The sequence below is a fragment of the Setaria viridis genome, chromosome 6 (assembly GCF_005286985.2).
Source record: "Setaria viridis chromosome 6, Setaria_viridis_v4.0, whole genome shotgun sequence".
Taxonomy (NCBI): domain Eukaryota; kingdom Viridiplantae; phylum Streptophyta; class Magnoliopsida; order Poales; family Poaceae; genus Setaria; species Setaria viridis.
The window spans coordinates 7,139,293-7,152,483 of record NC_048268.2 but is presented as its reverse complement, the minus strand read 5'-3'; the positions used below and the strand labels follow the sequence as shown (position 1 = coordinate 7,152,483).

Sequence of the window (13,191 nt, the reverse complement as noted above, 5' to 3'; positions counted from 1 at the left end):
GAAACGCAGAAGGAAACGATTAATGCAGCAGAGGGAGATAACTAAAAGACCAAGATGGGTGAGAACGGGATCCATTTAGTGACTTAATTGGTAGGTCTCAAAATCATGCTGGGCATGCACAAGACTTGTTAGACACATGTTGCACAACCATATTACAGGCTCTACAGGTGGCAAAGGGCAACAAAATAGGTAAATTGACTATGAGATGATTATGTGAAAACTATTTATTTTTAGCAGAAATAAGCATTTTATTTTGTGCCAAGACTACCAGTTCACCTCATAAGCATCAAAACAAATTGTGTTCCTTTGTTAAACAAATTGTATGTGAAGATAGTGCACAGAAATCTATGCAACAAAGGGCCTCATGATTTCAGAAACAGGTATCAGCAAAAAACATGATTTCAGAAATGCAAGTGCATTGATGTGATAATTTGTAGCCCTTGCCTATTGGGAGCAATCTAGTGGGTTCTTAAACATTGCTTTAACAGTGTGAACATTCTTAGGTTAATGTGTTGAAGCATACCCATCTTTCTGGATTGGTTTTTCCAATTGTTCTGTGATCGTCCATTCAGTAACTTGCAGGTTTTTCCAATTATGATCAATCAACTCTTCCTGTTTTTCAAGAAAGCTCAAATGGCATCGCAGTCCTTTTAGCTGTAAATAAATTGAATATATTAACCAATAGCTAAAGCTATTGAGATAAGCAGTGGATCATATAGAATATGTTATTACATAAATAAAGGACGATAAATGCTATAGTAACTTACCATATTAGTGAGGTCATCTCGATGGAACTTCCAACATAATGAGTCTAGTACATGTATCTCATAATTTTTTACGTTAAGAATAGCTAAATACCAATGTGTTTCTTCTATATTTACTGGAAGTAGAATCTACAAGTAACAAGACAATAAATTAGTTGCCTACTCAAAATGTACAACGTCAGGAAAAAGCAGTGCAGTTGGGGAAAGTAACTCCAACAACAATAGGGTAAGCCAAATATTTATATGTACATAAAATAGGAGTTTGAGGCAAATATAGAAAGAAAACCACATCGTATTTATTGGAAAAAGGTAAAAAAATGCAGATGCAGTCGCAGTCTAGATAGAAAGGTACGCTGAACTGCATCCAAAGTGGTAAGCACACTTGGTAGTCGACAAAATTCCAAACTTACACTTTTAGAAATTAAGCCAGTGCCCAGTGCAAGTTCCATAAAGAGGACTAAGTAAAAAAAAAGGATTTTGCTAATCTAGGACAGGATTTTGCTAATCTAGGATAGTAGATATATATATGTGATTAGCTTGTTATGACAAAGGTTACACTATTATCTATCTATAAGAGTAGATATAATAAGCCAAACCTATAATTTGTAAAATATGAAAAATACAAAAATAGATGTTACCATTTCATGTTTTAGATATTTTTTCACAATCTCTGTAATAAAGTTGCCACCTTCATTTATTCCAAGTAGTCCATCTCTTTTTATCAGTCCTGTAACAAAAGGATTCTCATAATAAAATTTAATATCATTCATATTTCGTAGATGAGCCCTATCCTTTATACAACATATATATGCGCTGATTACCTATAAAGATTAAAAGATACATTAGCAGTCATTAATGATGTGATATTCAGAAAGTATTTTATGAAAGCGTACATACATCATCTTCCATGTATTTGCTTTGATCTAGCAGGCACAACAATTCTTTTTGTTTGACAGATATATCGTCTATCTTCACCAGTACATCAAATTCCAAAGATGTTTCAATTGCCATTTGAGCACAAAAATCAAAATCGCTCATTGTATAATCTGTCAAAAGTAAAGTAATTTGAACAATCATAACTGAGGGAACTAACAATGTATATAATGAAAAAAAATACCAAATACCTTTTGGGAGATAATCATATGCTTTGTCCAATGGGTCACAACAATCAATCTGGTTATCTGATTCAGAAACAATCGATTCAGAATACTTTGATTTTTTAAATGGCCTATCATTAAGATCCATATCACTGGGTGATTCAATGTTCAAATCCATTATCTCAAAGCGAGTATTATTCCACGCCAAAATCTACCGATCCAACACCCAGGAAAAAAGTAGAAAAAAGATTATAAGCAATTGCAGTCATCAATAAGAGTGAATAAAAGAAGTCAAACAACATCCCCATCCTGATAGCGAGGCAGATTCATCTAGGAAGAAGTTAGTTACCTAGCTTGGCACGACGAACACCTTGGAGAATGAACCTGCCATGAGGACTCGCTGGCCGGGGCTCACGACGAAACGGACGGTCGGACGGGGGGCTACAGCCGAGAAATCGCGACCACCGAAAGTAGGATTGGTGCCCGATAAGTTCAGGACAGCCCGATATCCCTCCTCTTCTGTTTATATTGGAAGATTGTTCAAGATGAGTACGAATCAAGTTCGATTTCATGTTGGTTACGATAGACAATACGGATCGGAACGTATCTGAGAGAGAGTGGTGGTGGGGGTGGGGGGGCTATACTAGGAAGGGAGGGAGGAGGACTCCTCATGCGCAGCGGCCATTCCCGCCACCGGCAGGCATATCTCGGCGGGCACATCTCATGGAAGGGTGGCGGCGGGCATATCTCGGTGGTGGTGGTGGGGGTGGGGGGGGGGGGCTATACCAGGAAGGGCGGGGGGAGGACTCCTCATGTGCAGCGACCATTCCCGCCGCCGGCGGGCACATCTCATGGAAGGGTGGCGGCGGGCATATCTCGGCGGAAGGGTAGCGGCGGGGGGAACGCAAAAGCCGGCAGCGGACGGGACTGCAGGGCGTAGAAGAGAAGCTGGCGGTCTCGGCGGGCACATCTCGTGGAAGGGTGGTGGCGGGCAGAAGCCAGCGGTAGGGTGGCGGTGGGGGGAGCGCAGAAGCCGGCGTCGCTGCGGGGCGTAGAAGATAAGTGGATGGGACTGCGGGGCGAAGAAGAGAAGTTGGTGGCGGATAGGACTGCGGGTTGATTACCCAAAACTTGAGGGGCTTTTTTGCAAAATTATCACGACAGTTGAAGGATTGAAATATAGACTATGACCGGATCGGTTCTTCGAAAAACTCGGAACCGATCGAGTTCGGTTTCGATTAGTTCTGGTTACAACTGAACTAACTGATCAGTTTCAGAACAGGTTTACACAGCATTTTGGCTGTTCGCCAGCCCCTCCCCGTGATCGCTAGGATGCCCCGCGGCTGGCACTTGCGGTGGTCCTTGACGCCCGGGAGCACGTGGTGGCCCGCCGTGAAGCATGCCGACATTGCGGACCCGCACGCGGCCCCTGCCACCTCGGGCAAGATCGACGTGTGGACTGGCGGTGTCGCGCCGGTCGATGACGTGGCCCCAACAAGTCCGCCTTCTTCTCCGGCGTCAGGACCTCGGGGTCGGGGTGCTTAGGGGTCCGCAGGGTGGACCCGGACCTCAACCCGGTCACGGTGGAGGAGGGGAGGAGGGGAGGAGGAAGCGAAAGCACCCGGGGCGCTCGTGCGCGACGGAGGCGTCCCTAGAATTGAGGTCAAAGAGCGGGATGCACTGGCGCACGGAGCTCCCCGCCGCCACCGCCGCCTTGGGCTCGAGCGCCATCGCGGGGGAAGGGGAATGGGACGGAGAGGGCTTCCGGGGCTTGGAGGCGGAGGAGGAAGACGGCCTGGATGACTGCCGCGTCATAGCGGTGGCGGTGTAGGAGTGTATGGTGGTGGTGGTCACGGGGATGGGATTCGTGGAGGCCGGCGCATCAGGGTTTGGACAGTGGGAAGGGAGTCAGGCAGGGGCGCCGGGAGGGCGTGCCGGGGCAGGCGCATGCGGCGCGGGTGGGGAGGCGGTGCAGGTAGGGAGGCCAGGAGCTAGGGTTACTCGAGGTCAGGCAGTACTCAAGTTGGGCCTTACTGGGCCTCCGATACTTCGGTTATTTCGGTTAACCCAGGTTCCTAATCGGTTCGGTTCTCAGTTCTCGATAAAATTTGCCCAGAGCTAAATGGAAATAGAACCGGTACGGCAGGTTGGTAAATTTTTTCCCCAAAAGCAGCTGAAAGTAGGGGGAATGTGCTTTTGATTTTATACTAGAGCAAAAGCAGCTTTTGACCTAGAGTATTTGTGGCTTTTAGACTTTTTGTTTGGTTTTTACCTTTTACTTGGTTGGAAAATCCAACCAAAATGTCCTGGCCAACGGAGAAGCGGGAGAGGAACACGGATCCTGAGAAGGCGTCTCCGTTGGCAGGAGCGAACATGCCGTGGGGGCCAGAGAGCAGCGTCTAGTGAGTGCATGAGACCATAGCTACCTCTGTGTGCTCGGGTCGGTGCGAGTGATTAGAAAAAAATTCCCTCCCCTTTTCATGTTGTTCCAGGCTACTATAGGATTTATATTTGTGAGACATGATGGGTCTGACACATTCAAAATTGAGAGACTACCCGAATGCACTTTTTTCGTAGTGAACTTTTGACGGATTTTTTCATAACGAACGCATCCGATCTATCTCAATAGACGCTGCAATATGTTTGAGAGTGTTTTGGAGTATTTCGCTACTGCATGAAAAATAATACGAAACGGGTGTGTTTTGGTATCCGAATGCACTAACTTTCGACGGATTTTCTCACAACGAACGCATCCAATCTACCTCAATAGACCCTAGAACATGTTTGGGAGTGTTTTGGAGCCTTTTGCTACTACACCAAAAACGATGTGAAACAGGTGCGTTTCGTCACCCGAATGTACTATTTTAGAATAGCAAACTTCAGATGGATTTTTTCGCAACGAACGTATCCAATCTAACTCAATAAATCCTAAAATATGTTTGGGAGTGTTTTGGAGCATTTCGCTACTCTACTGTTTTAGGGTAGCGACTTTCAGATGGATTTTTTCGCAACGAACGCTTGGATTTTTTCGCAACAAACACTTGGGGCTTGTTTGGTTGGAAGGGGATTGAAGAGGATTGGAGGAGGTTAGGATGGATTAAATCGCTTACAAGTCAAAATCCTCCTCAATCCCCTCCAATCCCCTTGGGAAATTAACTGAACAAGACTTTAAGGGTAAATAAGAGAGGAAATGCCAAAAAAGTAAATAAGAGAGGAAATGCCAAAAAAAACTTAGCAGAGACCGGAGAAACAGTGCAAATGCGTAACAGTGCAGATACGCATAAAAGTATGATATTAGTGCCACTAAATTGTTGAAGTCTTGTCCAAGTCTCCAAAGCATGTTCTAGACAAAACACATGCATTCTGCAAGAATCTTTGCTGTACTTGAGCAAAGTCAGGGCATCTGGTTCCATTGGACCTTTAGCTCTGCTAAAACTAGTACTTAAAGAAGCTTTTACACCTGGCGCAGTTGGATCATCATCCAAATCAAGATATGCTGACCACTGATCATATGCAGTTAGTGACTCTCCCAGATCTGCAAGATGGGTCATATCTGTTTCAATACTAGCCTGAGTCATAGCAATACTCATATTCTCTACTGGTTTCATTGGAGATACTGTTGCTCTGGAATCACATCCCTCTTCATACAAGTGCAAATTTGTATTTTGATACTGAACTGATGTTCCTGAGGACTGAATATTTGTGATTCCATTTACTGCACCATTGTTTGATATATTACCAGGTGCTTCCGCTTCCTCATCAGAATCTGATGATTCATAAGCAGAAGCCAGGAGCCCAAGAGCAGAAGCGCATACATGGTGCTGCTGGTGTACAGCTGTCTACACCGATCGGAAACTCGGGCTGAACTCACGTGTGTATTCTATTATGTATTATCATCTGTTTCAGAAGAATGCCCTGTTGAAAAAACACGTTATATTTACACCATGGCCTCCAAAGTACACAGAAGCAAAATGACTCCATTACAATAAAAATTCTCATGAGCATTGCAATCTGATGCCTTCGGTCAAACAAAGTATGAAGACAACACCTAAAAACCTTACAGAAACACCATTGCTATCTATTGAGTCTTAAAGTATAAGAGGAAAGTGATTACAAATTTACAACTGAATTAAACTACTTAAAAACATAAATAACTCAGAAACAAGTAACATAATTCACTGAAACATTCACCCTACAGGTCATTCCCCAAAAGAAAATCCTATTTATAATAAGTTGCAAGAAAAATATGCATCAACCAAACAATTTTAAGTTTAACCGATAATATTTTATGAATATTAACATCGTCTATATGAAAATGATATGCGTATCTGGTAGGTTTGTCTAGGAAACTACTTTAACAATACACTAAATTATTGAGTTTTATTAATACAATAGAGCCGATGGTCAATGATATTTTGACAACAGTGCCAATGTCAAAAATAACTCTTCTAGAGCTTTGTTACAATACTTTTAAAGTACCAGTGGTACTTGCAGGTACTTTTCTTTCTTCCTTCTTACCAAAAAAGAATTAAATAGATTTACACATATTAAAAGGGTATCATAGTAATTTCTCACTATTTTTGGTACTTGGTCCCACCAAATTGGTACTTCTTTTTAGGTACTTCATGGTACTTCCTTTGTATCCACCATTGGATTTCGCCGGATTGATGGCTCTCATTTTTTTCAAGCACTCTAAAATTTCTAATCTGAGTTTTATTGGAGGGGGTTATTGAACTAGAAAAATTGGCAGATCCGTCTCCTTTCATAATGCAAGAAGTGAATGACAGAAATAGCAATTCATGTATGAATTTTCTGTTTTTACATACCATTTGACCAAAAGAATAAAAGAGGACAAGTGATATATACCAGATCAAAAAGTAGTACCACCAATTTCACTATTCAAAACAAATATGTGAAACAGGGAAGGGTGGATAATGATAGAAGGTAAAAGGGATATGTTGAGAACAGGGGATTAATTGTACAAGTAAGATCCAAGGCTCCCTAACCTTGTGGAGGAACAGTCGTTATCCAATTTGAGGTATCATTTGATTTCATAATTTCTCCATGTTTTGCACTTGATGACATGCACTCCTGAGAAATAACATATTGGACTGCTGCTTCTTTAGGTTGAATGATGGCTACACAAGCATAGCTTAATATGCCACACTGAACACATAGCAACCGCCCTTGATCTAAGAGCCCACATCCTTGATGTGATCCACCTTTTTCAATTACTCCACTCTGAATCTCTGAATTCAATAAGAGAGCGCTGCTGTTAACCATTCCAAATTTTGTTTCATAGAGCTTTCTTCCGTTACATGCAGACAGAGGATGTGGTTGCACTAGATAATTGTGACTCGCTCATTTTTTCAACCCCTTTGATTTCATCTATTGCATTGCCATAAGCAAGCATATCTTCAGCCTTTTTCTGGCTAATACTAAAGGTACCAGCAATCAACCCTTGCTTAACAGTGACTTCAGGTGCCATACTTGTAGGAAATGATGGAAGGGGAAATTTAATCTCCGGGATAATTACACAAGAACTCTTATCAAGAAGGATGCTAAGAAAATTGTTGTTTTCGATCACACTTCCAACAAATGTTTCTTTGATCATTATTTCACCTTCATTCTTCTTCTTGTCCCTTAGACGAGAGCTTTTGGGCACACCATGAGAATCCTTAAGTTCCCTATAAAAGGCAAATGTCATTTCAAAATAAATTCATCTCCACTTACATGATAATTCTGGGAATCACACAAACAGAATTGCTATTTGATATCCAGTTTTTACAGGCTGTGCTGAAACTAATGGGTCTAGTTTAAATAGATTAAATAAAAATGCATACATCCTGAATTATAAAGTATGACAAAATATATAGTTACTTCTGAGTTAACTATGTAAAATATATAAAGAGGATGTCACCCTCCCCAATGTTCTTATAAAATCAAAACGTTTTAAAACAGCAACAATTGAGCTTATATTTATTGCAGGCACACCTTGGACGTAATGATAGTGCTAGCTCGTAGAGCAGCTGATAATGAGACACCAGTGGACCACAATTTGTGGAAGCCCTCCTGATCGCAGCTTCTTTAGCCACTTGCAACCAGCGAGGCATTGCAATATTTGTTGCTTCTCCACAATTAAATCCTGTGCAACAGGGATAGTGAAATAAATTCATCGTTGCATTCAGAGGAGTGATCTTTAACTCTAAAACAAGAACTACGACTCCTAACTGTTCAGAAGAACGCACATGAAATGGCAAACTATTAAGCGCAACATTTATCTGGCAGTTTAAATGGATATCAACTTGCACAAATGAATGGTACAACTTACCAATGAGCTCTCTCTCATTCTTTTCAACAATTTAGAGCAATTATCTATTACAACAGATGTACCATGTGCAAATGTGAGTGTTTTCCATTAGAAAGTGAATCTACTATTTCCACTATAATTAACAAAAAAAAACTATTCAAATTTGATATGGTAGTTTGAATGGATAACATTAACTTGCAGTAATGAAATAGTACACCTTAGCAATGAACCCAGAATGATAAGCTCCAGGGAACGTGATAATAAATTCACCAGGGTTTTGTACCAATCTGCTTTGGAGAAGTATCTATCAATCATTATACCCATTACTCAAAATAATGGCCAAGAATGAATGCCAAAGAAAATAATGTTAAGAAATATAGTAACACCTGCAGCAAGGAACTCCAGCAGAAAGAAGCACTTCAGGAGACAAGACAGTTGTCTTCTCATTTAGTGTTTGAAAGGCCACTGCACGAGATAAGCAAGCCATCAGCATATTTTTCTCTGCAGAGTTAAGAAAATTGAAGCATGCATACAAAAAGTAATACCTAAACTAGTTACTTTAAAAAGCGTAATTGTTATTTCAGTTAAACATCAATTTTACACAACAGAATAATGTGAAAAAAGAATTAAGAATTACAGCCGTCAAGAATTCTTATAATCACATGCCCACTGCACAATCTGAAGAAGAAATATAAGTCCTACGATCAATCACCATACAGGGAGACCTAAACTAGTACATCTTTATGTCTAAATCAAAATGCCTCAGCCCAAAGTAAATATTTTATCATGTCAAACAGAAAATAAAAGTGCTCTAAGTTCTTAAAAATGTTCAATTGCCTCTTCTAAAATTTTAGTTTCAGTATGGTAGGTGCCACTTGGTTTCATCTGTCAGTAAAGGTCATGAAAGAAAGGCATGGCAAGAGGGGTGATGGAATTAATTGTAAATCTGGTTAGCTAAGAGAAGAGGGCCAAACACCATGCTCGAAGGGAATTAGGGCATTAGAAAGCGGGATCAACTAACAACAAAGTCTATCAGTCCCGAGCAAGTTGGGGTAGGCTAGAGATAATGGCCAACATGAACCACCAGCGGGAAAAAGAACTTATATAAAAAGTACAAAAGGCATGAATAATAGTAAAATTATCAGGGGATGTGAAACCTTGTTCATGATTTTGGAACATGGATAGCGGTTTTCCACACGCTTTTATCCAAGGACAATTCTCTGGCTGTATTCCACACTTTCAAGTATGTTTTTTACCACCTCCTCCCATATCAGGTTCAGTTGACCCTGCCTCTCCTTAAATTATTGTCGTCCCTTAGGATCCTGCTATGCACCAGCTCATGGTTTAGGCACATGGATATCTGATTTCCACGGGCTTCTATCCAATGGGTGCATTCCACCCTTTCAAGTTCCTTTTCTACCACCTCCTCCCATTTCAGGTTCGGTTGACCCAGCCTCTCCTTACATAATTGTCATCCCTTAGGATCTTTCTATGCATGGGTGCCTTTGGAGGCCTCTGTTGTTTATGTTCAAACCATCTAAACTGGTGTTTTTATTAAAATTTTCTTCAATTGGTGCTACCCCTACCCTATCACGTATATTGTTGTTCTAAACTCGGTTCTTTTTGTGTGATCACAAATCCAACATAACAATATAACATATGCATTTCCGTTAAACATGTCGTGCTTTAGTAGGCTCCTAACACTCTATACATACAACATTAGAAGTCTAATTGCCCTTCTATAGAACTCACTCTTTAATTCCTATGGCACCTTCTCATTATAGAGAATGCCAGATGTCTAGCACTATGTCATCCACCCTGTTCTAATTGTATGGCTAACATCTTCAACGATTTCATCATCTCTCTGTATCCCAAACGTTTAAAGGCATCCATCTTGCAGTACCTGACCTTCCAAACCAACATATCTTTCCTCATGTCTAGTATCACTGAAGTCGCACCTCACATACTAAGTGTAGTTCTGCTAAGTCTAAATCCTTTCAATTCTGGAGTCCTTCATCGTAACTCCAATTCCTATTTACAAAGAGATACCAACTAAAGGTTGAGATTAGGAACATTGGACTAACAAATACAAATTCAGTTTTGCTGGAATCTTCAACTTGTAGCTTTTTACAGGGCTAGGTTGCCTTAAACTGACAGATTTCAACTTTATCTGTAACAAGTTAACCTAAACAAATGGATTACCACAGATAAGATCCTGACTCCTGAGTACACCTCAACCTCTAAAGTTCAACTGCCAAATCAAATCGACATATCAAAACTTGAACGAACTAATACATAATAGGCAATCTAGTGTGCTGCTACTGCCTTGCATTACAGTAATTGCTGTGCAGCTGCAGCTGCCTAAACCCCATCCACAAAACAGTTAGATGTTTTGGTAAGTAAACAAAACAGAAACAAAGTTCACAAACTTCAGGATGATATGCCTTATTGAATTGTTTCACTTAACCGTTCCAGTTTTTCCTTTTGAATTGGAAGGATTCGGCACACTGCTACATAAACAGAGGTACCCTGAAGAAAAAGTTGACCTTTGACTTTGCCGGTCAAAGAGAAAAGCCAAAAGTTCATAAGCTTTCTCCAACCATAGATTTAATACTAAAAGGTACTGATGTCTGCTTGGTTTACATCCCATTGTAATGTCAGAATGTCTCATTTGGTGCAGAGGTTCAGACATGCTAACAGACAGTTCACCTTCTTCTAAGTTCCCTTCTTTTGCAAGAAACCAAGGCATTGCAATTTCCAAAAGCATGGAGAAACAGGACACTCATTGAAGGACACATCCGTGTACATGCAGTATACTCTGACATAAGATTCAATCAAGTCATTCTGAAGGTCAGTTAGGTAAGCAAACAGTGTTTACTTCTCTTGCCAAAATATCCTCCCTAAAACCTGTTACATGCTACTCCTGTCTCCCCATTTCTACGCCCAAACTCTTCCCTGATGTATGAACCCTTCCCTGGCATCCCTGTGCCTCCATGTGGTCAGGAAGTAGTGCCCTATCCTGATCAAGTCTGCCACATCTCAATTCAGTTTTTAATTTTCAGCTTCAATCAGCACTCCAATCAGAACCTCCGGAGCTGAAAATAGCTTATTGATCGATTCCTACTAAAGGGCATTGATTTCCTCAAGTCATAAACTTGCATTACTAAAGGGCACTGGTTTCTGCTTAATTTACACGGTATTGGAAATGTAAGATGACTCAATTGAAGTCACTGACACCATTTCAGTTTATCTTTCCTTTTGAAGAAACATGTTTTGGCACACTGCTGTATAGTCATATTGGACGTGCAGTCACATAGACAACGGTACCATGGAGAAAAAGTTTTCACTTTGCCAGTAAGAAGAAAGCAGAAAAGACTCAAATAGAAATGCTACGCATCTATGCAAGAAACCATAGCGTAAAAGGGGCAAAAGAGGGAGGGCACGCACTGATGGCGTTGAGGTCGTTGTCAGGAGTTATCTTACAGGAGTCCAGCTCATTCAGAAGCAACTCTGAAGGCGTATTCCGAAGTCGGCGTCACTTGTAACGTTTCGTCGATTTCCTGGGAGCCATCCGATTTACATCCGACGGCGAAGACTTCTTTTCCTCAGCGCTGTAGTTTGTCACCGGGTTTTCTTACTGGCAACAGTAGTTATTCAGCTACTAGTTGTTAAGACTCTTTTACTTTTACCGTTAAGTTGGATCTGTATTAAGGAGTTGGTCGGGGGTCTGTAGGGGATATCGATGAAGAACAAACCCTAGACGATACTCTAGTTTAGCAGTAGTGTTTATGGCCGCCTCTCTGGCGATCCCCATGTATCTAAACCCGGTTATCAATTGAGTTCGAGTGCTACTGCTTAACTGAATCTCAGCTGTTGTTCTTCAGTTCTTGGCTCGGTCCCTTCTCTTCTTCTCCCAATTCTCTATGAGATTTCCCACGTCCTGACAGTCGTCGGCGTAGCCGTGCACGCGGACGGCGTCCTCGAAGGCGAGAATGGCGTCTCGGGCCACGCCGTACCAGGTCTTGGGCTTGCCGAAGTGGAGGTAGTTGAGGCTGTGCAGCTCGTGGTCCTCCACGTGCCACGCGAACCAGCTGTAGAGCATCGCCACGTACAGCATCGGCGTCGTCACGCCGGCCACGTCCCGGTCCATCGCCCGCAGCAGCGAACCGCGGGCGCGGGGGGCCAGCCGCATGTTCCACTCCGTCTCCCCGACGTCCCTCGCCGCCAGGGCCGCATTGCCGCCGCCGCCGCCCTCCTTCGGCGCCGCGAAGCCGGAGCCCGGCATGTCGTTGCCGTACTCGACGTTGAAGGCCTCGCGGCGCAGGCGCCCCAGAAGAGCGCCTCCAGCTGGAGCTGCGTCGCGTGCTTGGGCGGCACCGCGTGCCTCGGGAGCTCGATGTCGCGCGCCTTGGCGCGGAAGGCCTCCAGCGTGTAGCGCTCGCCGCTCTCCCAGACGCGGCGGCTCGCGGGGCGGCGATTCTTGGTGGAAAAGCCCACCTGCTGGAGCCGGGTCGGGAAGGTGGGCGCCGGGGCCGCGCCGTCGACGCCGGCGGTGGCGGCCGTATTGGCGGCGAAGGAGGCCTTGAGGCGCTCGACCGTGGCTTCCCGCGGCGGCGGCGCGAGCGGGGGCACGATCTTGCAGATGCCGTAGCGGGAGGCCTCGGCCTCGATCTTGAGGATGTAGGCGATGGGGTCCACGAACTCGGCGGCGGTGGGATGGTACTCCGGCGCCACGGGCAGGTTGCGCAGCCACTCCGGCGTCTCCACCGCCGGCGGCGGCGGGGAGCACTAAGAGGTCAGGGTGGCCTTCCTCAGGCGAGGACTCGCATTTGGGAGGGGCGATTTGGGGAATTGGCTCTCGCTGACTACTGCTTCGAGCTTGCTGCAGCGGCTGCTGCCCTGTTCCTGCTGCCGCTGCTGCTTTGGGGGCAGTGAGGAGAGAGAAAGACGGGAAAACGAGAGGGTGGGGATTTTGTTGTTTTTCCCTTTGGACTTTGGAGGGGTAGAAATGGAATTCCTT

At 43.5% G+C, this 13,191-nt stretch overlaps 1 pseudogene; it reads right to left on the bottom strand.

Annotated features, from left to right (window-relative positions):
* Nucleotides 1–4,967: 4,967 nt before the first annotated feature.
* LOC117861700 (lysine-specific demethylase REF6-like) overlaps nucleotides 4,968–13,191 on the bottom strand; it is a 105,076-nt pseudogene continuing 96,852 nt past the window's right edge.